At 45.7% G+C, this 15,271-nt stretch overlaps 1 protein-coding gene across 1 annotated transcript in view; it reads right to left on the bottom strand.

Moving 5' to 3' along the window:
- The window catches only part of RXFP1 (relaxin family peptide receptor 1), a 476,211-nt gene that overhangs the window by 310,922 nt on the left and 150,018 nt on the right, over positions 1 to 15,271 (bottom strand). The window lies entirely within an intron of this gene.

Raw genomic sequence — 15,271 nt, 5'->3', positions numbered from 1 at the left:
GAACAGGGAACCGATACAAACACAATGGAAACATTTACACCCACAAGAAACTGAATAGCCATACTGTCACATGACTCAAATCGCTCCCACAAGCAGCCAATTCTGGTACGCTCGGAACAGTGGCACCTGTGTACACCATAGTAACATGAAAAAAAATTCATAGCACCTAGGCACGTCAGCACTTTAGGGATGCATCTAGTTCATATGCATTGCACTTTGAAATCTAAGTTTGTGATTTTTTTTTAGGTATTGAATGTATTGTGGTAGCCAGTTCATTATAAACGGTGTATTGTATGTATATTATTTATTTGCAATGCAAGGAGATACAAATGCTGTTCCCATGTAATGATGACAGACAAGATCCGGATCCCCAACGCATAGCAAGATTATGAATTCCCTTGGAAATTGACATGGTCTAAAATGTTGTATACCTGATTATCTGATCTAAATGTCCTGCTGGGGGTCTTTTTGTTGGAGAAACAGGACAGAAACTTAAAGCAAGGATAAGGTCTCATCACCACACAGTTTAAGGGCTCGTTCACACGACCGTGCCATTGTGGTCTGCAAATTGCGGATTAGCAAAAAACGGATGCTGTCCGTGTGCCTTCTGCAATTTGCGGAACAGAACAGGAGGACCATTATAGAAATGCCTATTCTTGTCCGCCAAACGGACAAGAATAGGACAGGACTCATAATTTTTGCGGGGCCACGGAACAGAGCAACGGATGCGGACAGCACACAGAGTGCTGTCCGCTTCTTTTGCGGACCCATTGAAATGAATGGTTCCGTATACGGACCGTATGCGGAACGCAGAAAACGGCCCGTATACTGAACGCAAAATATGTTTGTGTAAACGAGCCCTAAGGGGTTTTCTGAGATTTTTTTTAATTGATGACCTATCCTATGTTTAGGTCATCAGTATCTGATTGGTGGGTGTCCAACAGGCACCAGCTCTCGCAACATTAGATTGTACAGTGGCTGTGCTTGGTATCACATGGCCTAGGCAAAGCTGAAAGAAGACCGCAAAGCTACTGTGAGCACCTATGCCTTCTCTAACAGCCATCGGTGGGAATCATAGGTGTCGGACCCTAACCGATCAGATACTGATGGCCCAACTTGAGGACAGGTCATCGGTATACAAGTCTTGGAAAACCCCTTTAAAGAGGAAAAGGAACATTTTTCCTCTTTAAACATTATTGTAGCCCAGGACACAATAAAGAACACATGAAAGTAGTCATATTAAAAAGCAATTTCAAAGAGCCAGAAGAATGTGGGAATATAAATATAATATAATTTAATATAAATACATTAACACTTTTTGAGACACTAAACACAGGACTGAATTTGTCCCAAAGATTTATGGCACAAGATCTAAGAGTTTGCTCCAAAGATAGTGGGGGCACCATGCTCCAATATATTCGCGATTGCGCAAATTGGCAATTAATGATGCACATATTTTGGAGCAATATGTGCAACTTCACATTTTAGCAGGTCTGACTACATATTACTGATTGGTGCACTAAGTATTGCTGTGAAATTGTGACATCACAGCACTATGTCTGCAGCATGTATGTATAGACAGCAGAACCTATCACACTACCTAACACCCTACACTGGAACCTATCAGCTACACTATATCACTATCTAACCTACACTGACTATCTCCCACTAACTATCTGTATTATATATATATAAGCTAACTAACTAACTAACTAACTAACTATATAATGTAATGACACAGCAAAGCACAGAGCACAGCAATGAAATTACTGTCTCTATCAGAACTGCAAAAAACTGCAGAAAATGGCTGCTGGAAAAGTTCTTATATAGTAAGGGGTAGGAAACTTTCCTATTGGTTGCTAGGGATGTTTCTAATCTCAAAGACATTGCAGCCTTCTCATTGGCCCACAAGCGAGAAGCAGAATATTCGTGAATACGAATATATAGCACTATATTCTAAATCTTCGCAAATTCTCGAAGTGGCGTTATTTGCGACAAAAATTTGAGATTCGAATATTCGTGCCCAACACTAATACTGATGGAGGCCTATGATATACTTGCTTCCACAAAATCCTGATTAAGGAGTTTGATATACCTGTTTCCACCAAATATTGATTGAGGCCTGCGATATACCTGCTTCTTAAAGGCTTCCAAAAAATACTGATTAAGGGGCTAGATATACCTGCTTCCACAAAATACTAATTGTTGGCTGCGATATACCTGCTTCCACAAAATACTGATTAAGGAGTTTGATATACCTGTTTCCACCAAATATTGATTGAGGCCTGCGATATACCTGCTTCCACAAAATAAAGATTAGATGATTAATATACCTGCTTCCACCAAAAATTTATTGAGGCCTGTGATATATCTGCTTCCACAAAATACTGATTCAGGGGATTGATATACCTGCTTCCACCAAAAATTGATTGAGGCCTGCGATATACCGGCTTCCAAAAAATACTGATTAAGGGGCTAGATATACCTGCTTCCACAAAATACTGATTGTTGGCTGCGATATACCTGCTTCCACAAAATACCGATTAAGGGGTTTGATATATGTGTTCCCACCAAATATTGATTGAGGGCTGCGATATACCTGCTTCCACACAATAATGATTAATGGGATTGATTTACCTGCTTCCACCAAATATTGATTGAGGCCTTTGATATACCTGCTTCCACAAAATAATGATTAAGGTGTTTGATATACTGGTTTGCCACCAAATATTGATCGAGGCTTGCGATATACCTGCTTCCACAAAATAATGATTAAGGGGATTGATATACCTGTTTCCACCAAATATTTATTAAGGGTTGCGATAAGCCTGCTTCCACAAAATACTGATTGAGGGCAATTATATACCTGCTTCCACAAAATACTGATTAAGGGGTTAGATATATCTGTTTCCACGAAATATTGATTGAGGCCTGCGATATACATGCTTCCACAAAATATTGATTTAGGGGTTTGATATACCTGCTTCCACAAAATACTGATTGAGGGCAATTATATACCTGCTTCCACAAAATACTGATTAAGGGGTTAGATATATCTGTTTCCACCAAATATTGATTGAGGCCTGTGATATACCTGCTTCCACAAAACACTGTTCAGGGAGTCTCTGATGATGACGAAACACAGGTGCCAACTGCTGCGTCTTTCTGCAGTGTGCAGACTGAACAGGAGGTCAGGGATCAAGACTGGGTGGAAGACGATGCAGGGGACGATGAGGTCCTAGACCCCACATGGAATGAAGGTCGTGCCACTGACTTTCACAGTTCGGAGGAAGAGGCAGTGGTGAGACCGAGCCAACAGCGTAGCAAAAGAGGGAGCAGTGGGCAAAATCAGAACACCCGCCGCCAAGAGACTCCGCCTGCTACTGACCGCCGCCATCTGGGACCGAGCACCCCAAAGGCAGCTTCAAGGAGTTCCCTGGCATGGCACTTCTTCAAACAATGTGCTGACGACAAGACCCGAGTGGTTTGCACGCTGTGCCATCAGAGCCTGAAGCGAGGCATTAACGTTCTGAACCTTAGCACAACCTGCATGACCAGGCACCTGCATGCAAAGCATGAACTGCAGTGGAGTAAACACCTTAAAAACAAGGAAGTCACTCAGGCTCCCCCTGCTACCTCTTCTGCTGCTGCCGCCTCGGCCTCTTCTGCTGCTGCCGCCTCGGCCTCTTCTGCTGCTGCCGCCGCCTCGGCCTCTTCCTCCGCCTCTGGAGGAACGTTGGCACCTGCCGCCCAGCAAACATGGGATGTACCACCAACACCACCACCTGCGTCACCAAGCATCTCAACCATGTCACACGGCAGCGTTCAGCTCTCCATCTCACAAACATTTGAGAGAAAGCGTAAATTCCCACCTAGCCACCCTTGATCCCTGGCCCTGAATGCCAGCATTTCTAAACTACTGGCCTATGAAATGCTGTCATTTAGGCTGGTGGACACACACAGCTTCAAACAGCTCATGTCACTTGCTGTCCCACAGTATGTTGTTCCCAGCCGCCACTACTTCTCCAAGAGAGCCGTGCCTTCCCTGCACAAACAAGTGTCCGATAAAATCAAGTGTGCACTGCGCAACGCCATCTGTGGCAAGGTCCACCTAACCACAGATACGTGGACCAGTAAGCACGGCCAGGGACGCTATATCTCCCTAACTGCACACTGGGTAAATGTAGTGGCGGCTGGGCCCCAGGCGGAGAGCTGTTTGGCGCACGTCCTTCCGCCGCCAAGGATCGCAGGGCAACATTCTTTGCCTCCTATCTCCTCCTCCTACTACTCAGCTTCCTCCTCCTCTTCTTCCACCTGCTCATCCAGTCAGCCACACACCTTCACCACCAACTTCAGCACAGGACGGGGTAAACGTCAGCAGGCCATTCTGAAACTCATATGTTTGGGGGACAGGCCCCACACCGCACAGGAGTTGTGGCGGGGTATAGAACAACAGACCGACGAGTGGTTGCTGCCGGTGAGCCTCAAGCCCGGCCTGGTGGTATGCGATAATGGGCGAAATCTCGTTGCAGCTCTGGGACTAGCCGGTTTGACGCACATCCCTTGCCTGGCGCATGTGCTGAATTTGGTGGTGCAGAAGTTCATTCGCAACTACCCCGACATGTCAGAGCTGCTGCATAAAGTGCGGGCCGTCTGTTCGCGCTTCCGGCGTTCACACCCTGCCGCTGCTCGCCTGTCTGCGCTACAGCGTAACTTCGGCCTCCCCGCTCACCGCCTCATATGCGACGTACCCACCAGGTGGAACTCCACCTTGCATATGCTGGACAGACTGTGCGAGCAGCAGCAGGCCATAGTGAAGTTTCAGCTGCAGCACGCACGGGTCAGTCGCACTGCGGATCAGACACACTTCACCACCAATGACTAGGCCTCCATGCAAGACCTGTGTACCCTGTTGCGCTGTTTCGAGTACTCCACCAACATGGCCAGTAGCGATGACGCCGTTATCAGCGTTACAATACCACTTCTATGTCTCCTTGAGAAAACACTTAGGGCGATGATGGAAGAGGAGGTGGCCCAGGAGGAAGAGGAGGGTCATTTTTAGCACTTTCAGGCCAGTCTCTTCAAAGTGACTCAGAGGGAGGTTTTTTGCAACACCAGAGGCCAGGTACAAATGTGGCCAGACAGGGCCCACTACTGGAGGACGAGGAGGACGAGGATGAGGAGGAGGTGGAGGAGGATGAGGATGAAGCATGTTCACAGCGGGGTGGCACCCAAAGCAGCTCGGGCCCATCACTGGTGCGTGGCTGGGGGGAAACACAGGAAGATGACGATACGCCTCCCACAGAGGACAGTTTGTCCTTACCTCTGGGCAGCCTGGCACACATGAGCGACTACATGCTGCAGTGCCTGCGCAACGACAGCAGAGTTGCCCACATTTTAACGTGTGCGGAATACTGGGTTGCCACCCTGCTGGATCCCCGGTACAAAGACAATGTGCCCACCTTACTTCCTACACTGGAGCGTGATAGGAAGATGCGCGAGTACAAGCGCACGTTGGTAGACGCGCTACTTAGAGCATTCCTAAATGTCACAGGGGAACCAGTGGAAGCCCAAGGCGAAGGCAGAGGAGGAGCAAGAGGTCGCCAACGCAGCTGTGTCACGGCCAGCTCCTCTGAGGGAAGGGTTAGCATGGCAGAGATGTGAAAAAGTTTTGTCACCACGCCACAGCTAACTGCACCACCACCTGATACGGAACGTGTTAGCAGGAGGCAACATTTCAATAACATGGTGGAACAGTACCTGTGCACACCCCTCCACATACTGACTGATGGTTCGGCCCCATTCAACTTCTGGGTCTCCAAATTGTCCACGTGGCCAGAGCTAGCCTTTTATGCCTTGGAGGTGCTGGCCTGCCCGGCGGCCAGCGTTTTGTCTGAACGTGTATTCAGCACGGCAGGGGGCGTCATTACAGACAAACGCAGCCGCCTGTCTACAGCCAATGTGGACAAGCTGACTTTCATAAAAATGAACCAGGCATGGATCCCACAGGACCTGTCCATCCCTTGTGCAGATTAGATATTAACTACCTCCCCTTAACAATATATTATTCTACTCCAGGGCACTTCCTCATTCAATACTATTTTTAATTTCATTTTACCATTATATTGCGGGGCAACCCAAAGTTGAATGAACCTCTCCTCTGTCTGGGTGCCGGGGCCTAAATGTGTGACAGTGGCCTGTTCCAGTGGTGGGTGACGTGAAGCCTGATTCTCTGCTATGACATGAAGACTTATTCTGTGCTGACATGAAGCCAGATTCTCTGTTACGCGACCTCTCTCCTCTGCCTGGGTGCCTGGGCCTAAATATGTGACAGTGGCCTGTTCCAGTGGTGGGTGACGTGAAGCCTGATTCTCTGCTATGACATGAATACAGATTCTGCGCTGACATAAGGCCAGATTCTCTGTTACGGGACCTCTCTCCTCTGCCTGGGTGCCTGGGCCTAAATGTGTGACAGTGGCCTGTTCCAGTGGTGGGTGACGTGAAGCCTGATTCTCTGCTATGACATGAAGACAGATTCTGCGCTGACATAAGGCCAGATTCTCTGTTACGGGACCTCTCTCCTCTGCCTGGGTGCCGGGGCCTAAATGTGTGACAGTGGCCTGTTCCAGTGGTGGGTGACGTGAAGCCTGATTCTCTGCTATGACATGAAGACAGATTCTGCGCTGACATAAGGCCAGATTCTCTGTTACGGGACCTCTCTCCTCTGCCTGGGTGCCTGGGCCTAAATGTGTGACAGTGGCCTGTTCCAGTGGTGGGTGACGTGAAGCCTGATTCTCTGCTATGACATGAATACAGATTCTGCGCTGACATAAGGCCAGATTCTCTGTTACGGGACCTCTCTCCTCTGCCTGGGTGCCGGGGCCTAAATGTGTGACAGTGGCCTGTTCCAGTGGTGGGTGACGTGAAGCCTGATTCTCTGCTATGACAGGAAGACAGATTCTGCGCTGACATCAGGCCAGATTCTCTGTTACGGGACCTCTCTCCTCTGCCTGGGTGCCGGGGCCTAAATGTGTGACAGTGGCCTGTTCCAGTGGTGGGTGACGTGAAGCCTGATTCTCTGCTATGACATGAAGACTGATTCTGCGCTGAAATGAAGCCAGATTCTCTGCTATGGCATGAAGAGACTGATTCTCTGCTGACATGAAGCCAGATTCTTTGCTATGGCATGAAGAGACTGATTCTCTGCTGACGTGAAGCCAGATTCTCTGCTATGGGACCTCTGTCCTATTGATATTGGTTCATTTATTTATTTATTTTTTTTCATTTCCCTATCCACATTTGTTTGCAGGGGATTTACCTACATGTTGCTGCCTTTTGCAGCCCTCTAGCTCTTTCCTGGGCTGTTTTACAGCCTTTTTAGTGCCCAAAAGTTCGGGTCCCCATTGACTTCAATGGGGTTCGGGTTCGGGACGAAGTTCGGATCGGGTTCGGATCCCGAACCCGAACATTTCCGGGAAGTTCGGCCAAACTTCTCGAACCCGAACATCCAGGTGTTCGCTCAACTCTACCTATGATATAACTGTTTCCACAAAATACTGATTAACGGGATTGATATACCAGTTTCCATCAAATATTGATTGAGGCCTGCAAGATATCTGCTTCCACAAAATATTGATTAAGAGGTTTTATATACCTGTTTTAGCCAAATATTTATTGAGGTCTTCGATATACCTCCTTCCAGAAAATACTGATTAGAGGGTTTGATATGCCTGCTTCCACCAAATACTGATTAAGGGGTTTCCATATACCTGTTATCACCAAATATTGATTGAGGTTTGCGATATACCTGCTTCCACAAAATACTGATTAAGGGGATTGATATACTTGCTTTCACCAAATATTGATTGAGGCCTACGATATTCCTGCTTCCACAAAATACTGATTAAGGGGTTTGATATCCCTACTTCTACAAAATACTGATTAGGGGCTGCGATATGCCTGCTTCCACAAACTACGGATTAAGGGGTTTCGATATACCTGTTATCACCAAATATTGATTGAGGGTTGCGATATACCTGCTTCCACAAAATACTGATTAAGGGGATTGATATACTTGCTTCCACCAAATATTAATGGAGGCCTGCGATATACCTGCTTCCACAAAATACTGATTAAGGGGATTGATATATTTGCTTCCACCAAATATTGATTGAGGCCTGCGATATACCTGCTTCCACAAAATACTGATTAAGGGGTTTGATATACCAGTTTCACAAAATTCGGATTGAGAGCTATGATATACCTGCTTCTACAAAATACTAATTAAGGGGATTGGATATACCTGCTTCCACAAAATGCTTATTGAGGGCTACGATATACCTGCTTACACATAATACTGATTAAGGGGTTCGATATACCTGTTTCCACCAAATATTGATTGAGGCCTGCGAGATACCTGTTTCCATAAAATACTGATTATGGGGTTTGATATGCCTGCTTCCACCAAATACTGATTGAGGGCTGCAATATACCTGCTTCCACAAAATACTGATTAAGGGGTTTGATATTCCAGCTTCCACAAAATTCTGATTGAGAGCTATGATAAACCTGCTTCTACAAAATACTGATTAAGGGGCTCAATATACCTGTTTCCACCAAATATTGATTGAGGCCTGCGATATATATACCTCCACAAAATACTGATTAAGGGATTCGATATACCAGTTTCCACAAAATATTGATTGAGGCCTGCGATATTCCTGCTTCCACATAATACTGATTAAGGGGTTCGATATACCTGTTTCCACCAAATATTGATTGAGGCCTGCGAGATACCTGTTTCCACAAAATACTGATTAAGGGGTTTGATATACCTGCTTCCACAAAATGCTGATTAATGGGATTGATATACCTGCTTCCACCAAATATTGATTGAGGCCTGCGATATACCTGCTTCCACAAAATACTGATTAAGGGGTTTGATATACCTGCTTCCACAAAAGACTAATTGAGGGCTGCAATATACCTGCTTCCACAAAATACTTATTAAGGGGATTGATATACCTGTTTCCACCAAATATTAATTGAGGCCTGAAAGATAACTGCTTCCACAAAATATTGATTAAGGGGTTTGATATACCTGCTTCCAGAAAATACTGATATAGGGGTTTGATATGCCTGCCTCCACCAAATACTGATTGAGGACTGTGATATACCTGCTTCCACAAAATACTGATTAAGGGGTTTGATAAACCTGCTTCCACAAAAGACTAATTGAGGGCTGCGATATACCTGCTTCCACAAAATGCTGATTAAGGGGATTGATATACTTGCTTTCAACAAATATTGATTGAGGCCTGCGATATACTTGCTTCAACAAAATACTGATTAAGGGGATTGATATTCCTGCTTCCACTAAATATTGATTGAGGCCTACGAGATACCTGCTTCTAGAAAATACTGATTAAGGGGTTTGTTATACCTGTTTCCACCAAATATTGATTGAGGCCTATGATATAACTGTTTCCACAAAATACTGATTAAGGGGATTGATATACCAGTTTCCACCAAATATTGATTGAGGCCTGCAATATATCTGCTTCCACAAAATATTGATTAAGAGGTTTGATATACCTGTTTTAGCCAAATATTTATTGAGGTCTTCGATATACCTCCTTCCACAAAATACTAATTAAGGGGTTTGATATACCTTTTTCCATCAAATATTAATTGAGGCCTGCGATATACCTGCTTCCACAAAATACTGATTAAGGGGTTTGATATACCTGTTTCCAAAAAATATTGATTGATGCCTGCAATATAACTGTTTCCACAAAATACTGATTAAGGGGATTGATATGCCAGTTTCTACAAAATTTTTATTGAGGCCTGCAAGATATCTGCTTCCTCAAAACATTGATTAAGGGGTTTGATATACCTGCTTCCAGAAAATACTGATTGAGGACTGCGATATACCTGCTTCCACAAAATACTGATTAAGGAGTTTGATATACCTGCTCCCAGTGGGAGCAATGCCGTCAGAACCCACAAAGCCACAATCCCGGCGCTCCATGACCTGCCTCTTCTCCTCTCTCCTCCCATTTGTCCTCCAGTCCCCCTTTCACCGTGCCGCCGCCGTATTCATCTGGCAGAAGGCAGGCTTCCGTGGCCCAATGTTCGAGCTTAAAAAGATGATAATGCCGGATAACCCTCTTGCCCAACGGCTGACTGCTGGCTTGTCGGAACTGCTAGCCTGCCAACTACTGCCATATAAACTGGTGGACTCGGAAGCCTTTAGAAAATTTGTGGCCATTGGCACACCACAATGGAAGGTCCCCGGAATGAAATCTTTCTCCCAGAAGGGCATCCCAAAGCTATATGGCCACGTTCAGCGGCAGGTGACCACTGACACGTGGTCTAACAAACACGGGAAGGGATGGTACATAACTTTTACTGCCCACTGGGTGAACCTTCTGACGGCCGTCACGCATGTAACCCGTGGCTCCAGTGTGGATTTGGTATTACCTCCACGGATTGCATGCAGGCCTGCCTCTTCTTCTACTCCTCCTACTCCATCCTCTGTCTCCTCGGCGGACTTTGCCTTTTCCATTGTTACCGCCTCTTTCACTGCGCCCCCCAAGCTCCCCAGAACCTATTTGACGTGCCAGGTGAGACGTTGCCATGCTGTGTTACAGCTGTCTTGCCTGGAAGCCAAGAGCCACACCGGTCCTACACTGCTTTCAGCTCTGCGGTCACAGGCCGATCAGTGGCGAACCCCGCTCAATTTGACAGTTGGTAAAGTGGTGTGCGACAATGGTGCCAATCTGCTGAGCGCGCTGAAACAGGGCAAAATGACACATGTGCCGTGCATGGCACACGTCCTGAACTTAGTCATGCAGTGATTAGTTGCCAAATACCCCGGGGTCCAGGACGTCTTGCGGCAGGTCAGGAAAATCTCTGGCCCTTTTAGAAGATCTTACACGGTCATGGCTTGCCTTGCTGACGTTCAGCCGCGACACCACCTGCCCGTCAGGCATCTGATTTGTGACAGCCCGATGCGCTGGAACTCTACCTTGTATATGCTTGATAGGCTGCTCCAGCAGCAACGTGCTATTAATGACTACCTGTACGAACTCTGCATCAGGACAGGTTCTGGGAGCTTGGTTTCTTTTCACTGCGCCAGTGGCTACTCATGCGCTATGCAAGCAGACTTCTGCGGCCAATTGATAAGATCACCAATCTGGTCAGTCGCAGCCATGGCGCCATCAGTGACATCATACCTTACGCCTTCTTTCTAGAGCGTGCATTGCGTTGTGTCATTGAGCAAGCCATCGAGGAGCAGGAGCTAGAAGATGAGGAAGTCACAATGCTGAATAAATTCCCAGGGGAGGCTAGAGTCAGAGGGGGATGGTGTCTGGGGGGAGGAGGAGGAGCAAGAAGAGCAGGCTTTGAGGGGAACTTTAAACTTTTTGGGGATCCCTGGTGTTGTCCGTGGCTGGGGGGATGAGACCAAGGACGACATTCTCCTGGGCGATGAGCAGGAGCCAGGGCGCTCCACCACTTCCAATTTAGTGCAAATGGGGGGCTTCATGCTCCAGTGTTTGAAGAGGGACCCCTGTATAAAAAGCATAAAGGGCAAGGACCAGTACTGGGTGGCAACATACTTAGACCTCAGTACAATCACAAAATGGCGGACATGTTACCAGCATCACAGAGGGCTGTCAGAATGCTGCATTTCCAGGCCTTGCTGCGAGAGATGCGGGCGCTGGCAGAGGAGTTTCCACCCACAGCGAAACAGGTGCGGGTACCAATGCTACCACGCTTACAAGAAGAGTGCGGTTTGAATATGTGTTGGTCACTTCGGATATCAGATCATTCTTGCAGCCAACCCATCGACAGTCGCTCTACGCATCCAGCCTCAGGGAAGGCCTAGACTGACAGGTGTCCGACTACATCGGGTTAACGGCCAATGTGGATGCTCTGAGAAACGAGGAACCCCTGGATTACTGGGTGTGCAGGCTTGAACTGTGGTCAGAGCTGGCACAATTTGCCATGGAATTCTTGGCTTGCCCCTCGTCAAGTGTCCTGTCCGATAGGACGTTCAGCGCAGCAGGGGGGATCTTGACCGATAAGCGCACTTGCCTAGCTCACAACAGTGTGCACTACCTAACATTTCTAAATATGAATAAGGCATGGATCTCTGAGGAATACAAAACCAGTGACAACCACGTGTAATTGAATTTCCTCATGCCAGCCCACACATATCCGCCAGCACACAGAACAAAGAATGGCCCTTCTGTGAAAAGGCCTTTTCTGTCAGGTGAATGCTTAATTTTTGGGGCCTCTACTCCAATGGCCTACAGTAAATTTTTTATCCAGTGACTGCTTAATGTACCTCCAGCCACATAATCACAAGTTCTTTTCTGTCAGGTGAATGCCTAATTTTTGGGGCCTGTACTGGCCTACAGTAAAATTTGTGTCCAATGACCGCCTAATGTACCTCCAGCCACATAATCACAAGTTCTTTTATGTCAGGTGAAGGCCTAATTTTTGTGGCCTGTACTGGCCAACAGTACAAAATATTTCCAGTGACCGCCTAATGTACCTCCAGCCACATCATCACAAGTTCTTTTCTGTCAGGTGAATGCCAAATTTTTGGGGCCTATATTCCAGTGGGCTACAGTAAAAATTTTATTCAGTGACCGTCTAATATACCTAAAGCCGCATCATCACAAGTTCTTTTCTGTCAGGTGAATGCCTAATTTTCGGGGCCTGTACTCCAGCGGCCTAAAATATAATTTTTCTAGGCTGCAGCAGGGCGCATTTTTGAGAGTTTCCCTTTAACATGCATAAAAATGGCACCTGATTAAAATACATGTTTTTGTGGGAATTTTTGCCAATGACTCCCCTCTGGTATGTCACTTTCCATGTTGTGGGACTATTTGTCCACTTCTTGTAAGTATTTGGTGGCTGCACATACAGTACAGACCAAAAGTTTGGATACACCTTCTCATTCAAAGAGTTTTCTTGATTTTCATGACTATGAAGGCATCAAAACTATGAATTAACACATGTGGAATTATATACATAACAAACAAGTGTGAAACAACTGAAAATATGTCATATTCTAGGTTCTTCAAAGTAGCCACCTTTTGCTTTGATTACTGCTTTGCACACTCTTGGCATTCTCTTGATGAGCTTCAAGAGGTAGTCCCCTGAAATGGTTTTCCAACAGTCTTGAAGGAGTTCCCAGAGATGCTTAGCACTTGTTGGCCCTTTTGCCTTCACTCTGCGGTCCAGCTCACCGCAAACCATCTCGATTGGGTTCAGGTCCGGTGACTGTGGAGGCCAGGTCATCTGGCGCAGCACCCCATCACTCTCCTTCATGGTCAAATAGCCCTTACTTTGAACGTTTTCCCAATTTTTCGGCTGACTGACTGACCTTCATTTCTTAAAGTAATGATGGCCACTCGTTTTTCTTTACGTAGCTGCTTTTTTCTTGCCATAATACAAATTCTAACAGTCTATTCAGTAGGACTATCAGCTGTGTATCCACCTGACTTCTCCTCAACGCAACTGATGGTCCCAACCCCATTTATAAGGCAAGAAATCCCACTTATTAAACCTGACAGGGCACACCTGTGAAGTGAAAACCATTTCAGGGGACTACCTCTTGAAACTCATGAAGAGAATGCCAAGAGTGTGCAAAGCAGTAATCAAAGCAAAAGGTGGCTACTTTGAAGAACCTAGAATATGACATATTTTCAGTTGTTTCACACTTGTTTGTTATGTATATAATTCCACATGTGTTAATTCATAGTTTTGATGCCTTCAGTGTGAATCTACAATTTTCATAGTCATGAAAATAAAGAAAACTCTTTGAATGAGAAGGTGTGTCCAAACTTTTGGTCTGTACTGTATGACCTGAAGGTTTTTCAGGTTCGCCTGCCATTAAAGTCAATGGGGCCCACCGCGAAGGCGCGGTTCACGAACATTTGATCGCAAATGCGCTTTCGCGTTTGCGAACCGTCCCGGCCGATTTTCATCCATCACTACAGCTGACCAAATAACTGAAGTGTGAAGTCAGCCTCATCTGTAAGACAATTAATAAGTCAATCTCCAAGCTCTTTATGATATTCTCTTTTCAAATGTCCATTTATTACAGAATGTCTTTGCTCTCTCTCGCTCTCTCTCGTGTTTCTTCATACACTATGTTATATATTAAGGCTGATGCCTGATGAAGTGTCCTAAGTTGTATTAAAAGCTTGCTATGTCACATCATTGCTTCTATGTTTGCTAAGGGCTTTGGTTATGTTTTCGGGTCTGGATCGTTCGGGTCTGAATCTTTCAGGTCTAGATTGTTATGGAATGATAGGCATGTTGGTAGAGGGGCCTTGTGTTCCCTTCCTGACCACCATAAGTTTTCTTTGTAACACAGTCCAGCTCATTACTAAGCTAGTTAGGTGCAATATATGCACTGGAGAAAGAAAGCCATCTGAGGAGGCAGAACCTGTCTGAGGAGACTCTCACTCTGATTGCAAGCTTTAAATAGGACATTTGCTCTTGTGGCGAGATGAAAGACGTTAATATAATTGTGTACGAGTGGTTGGTAGTAAGCCACTTGTATAATCAGGAAAAATTACATGATTAGTTAGTGCTACGGCGAGCAGTGGTTTATTTGTGGTTTGAACGTGAATGTAAAGGCTATGATGAGCATTTATTTATGTTATTTATGCCACAACAGTGGCATCACAATGTCATACATTTTGTCTGCATATTTGCTGCAAAGTTTGAAACTTTTCCCCCTTCCCCACACTTTTCTGAAGTGGCGATAAAAAGGGGCATCATGAGGATGGGAGGGGGTGGGGCCAGCAGGATCAACACATTTATCTTTACTCACGCCAGTTTTGTAGCATGAATAAAGACAGAAATCTATGGCAGCTAGTATGTCGCATGGCAAGCCGGAGGCTGCGCCAAATCTATGAGAGGCCTGTACCTCTGCAAATTTGGTGCATCCTCCAGATTGTGCAGGGGGAATCAAGGCTGGTGAAGAAAACGCCGGTCTTGATAAATGTTCCCCTATATGTTTATTTTGCACAGTAAAATAAAGAACAGGCCAAACCATGTTTGAAATAGACTTCTGTCACTGTTTCTGACTGCATTTGATCATATTTTGCTTACAGCTAGAGCTAATTCCCACAGTTGTTAAATTGTAACTTCAGAGAAATGAAGAAAATAAGTAATGCATTATTTCCCATTGTGCACTTCTAAGTATAGATCATTTAAAGAACACCACTGTGAAAACCGGTAC

Source organism: Bufo bufo, chromosome 2 (genome assembly GCF_905171765.1).
Source record: "Bufo bufo chromosome 2, aBufBuf1.1, whole genome shotgun sequence".
NCBI classification, from domain to species: domain Eukaryota; kingdom Metazoa; phylum Chordata; class Amphibia; order Anura; family Bufonidae; genus Bufo; species Bufo bufo.
Note: the sequence above shows the minus strand (reverse complement) of the source record. Positions and strands in the feature narration are given on the sequence as shown.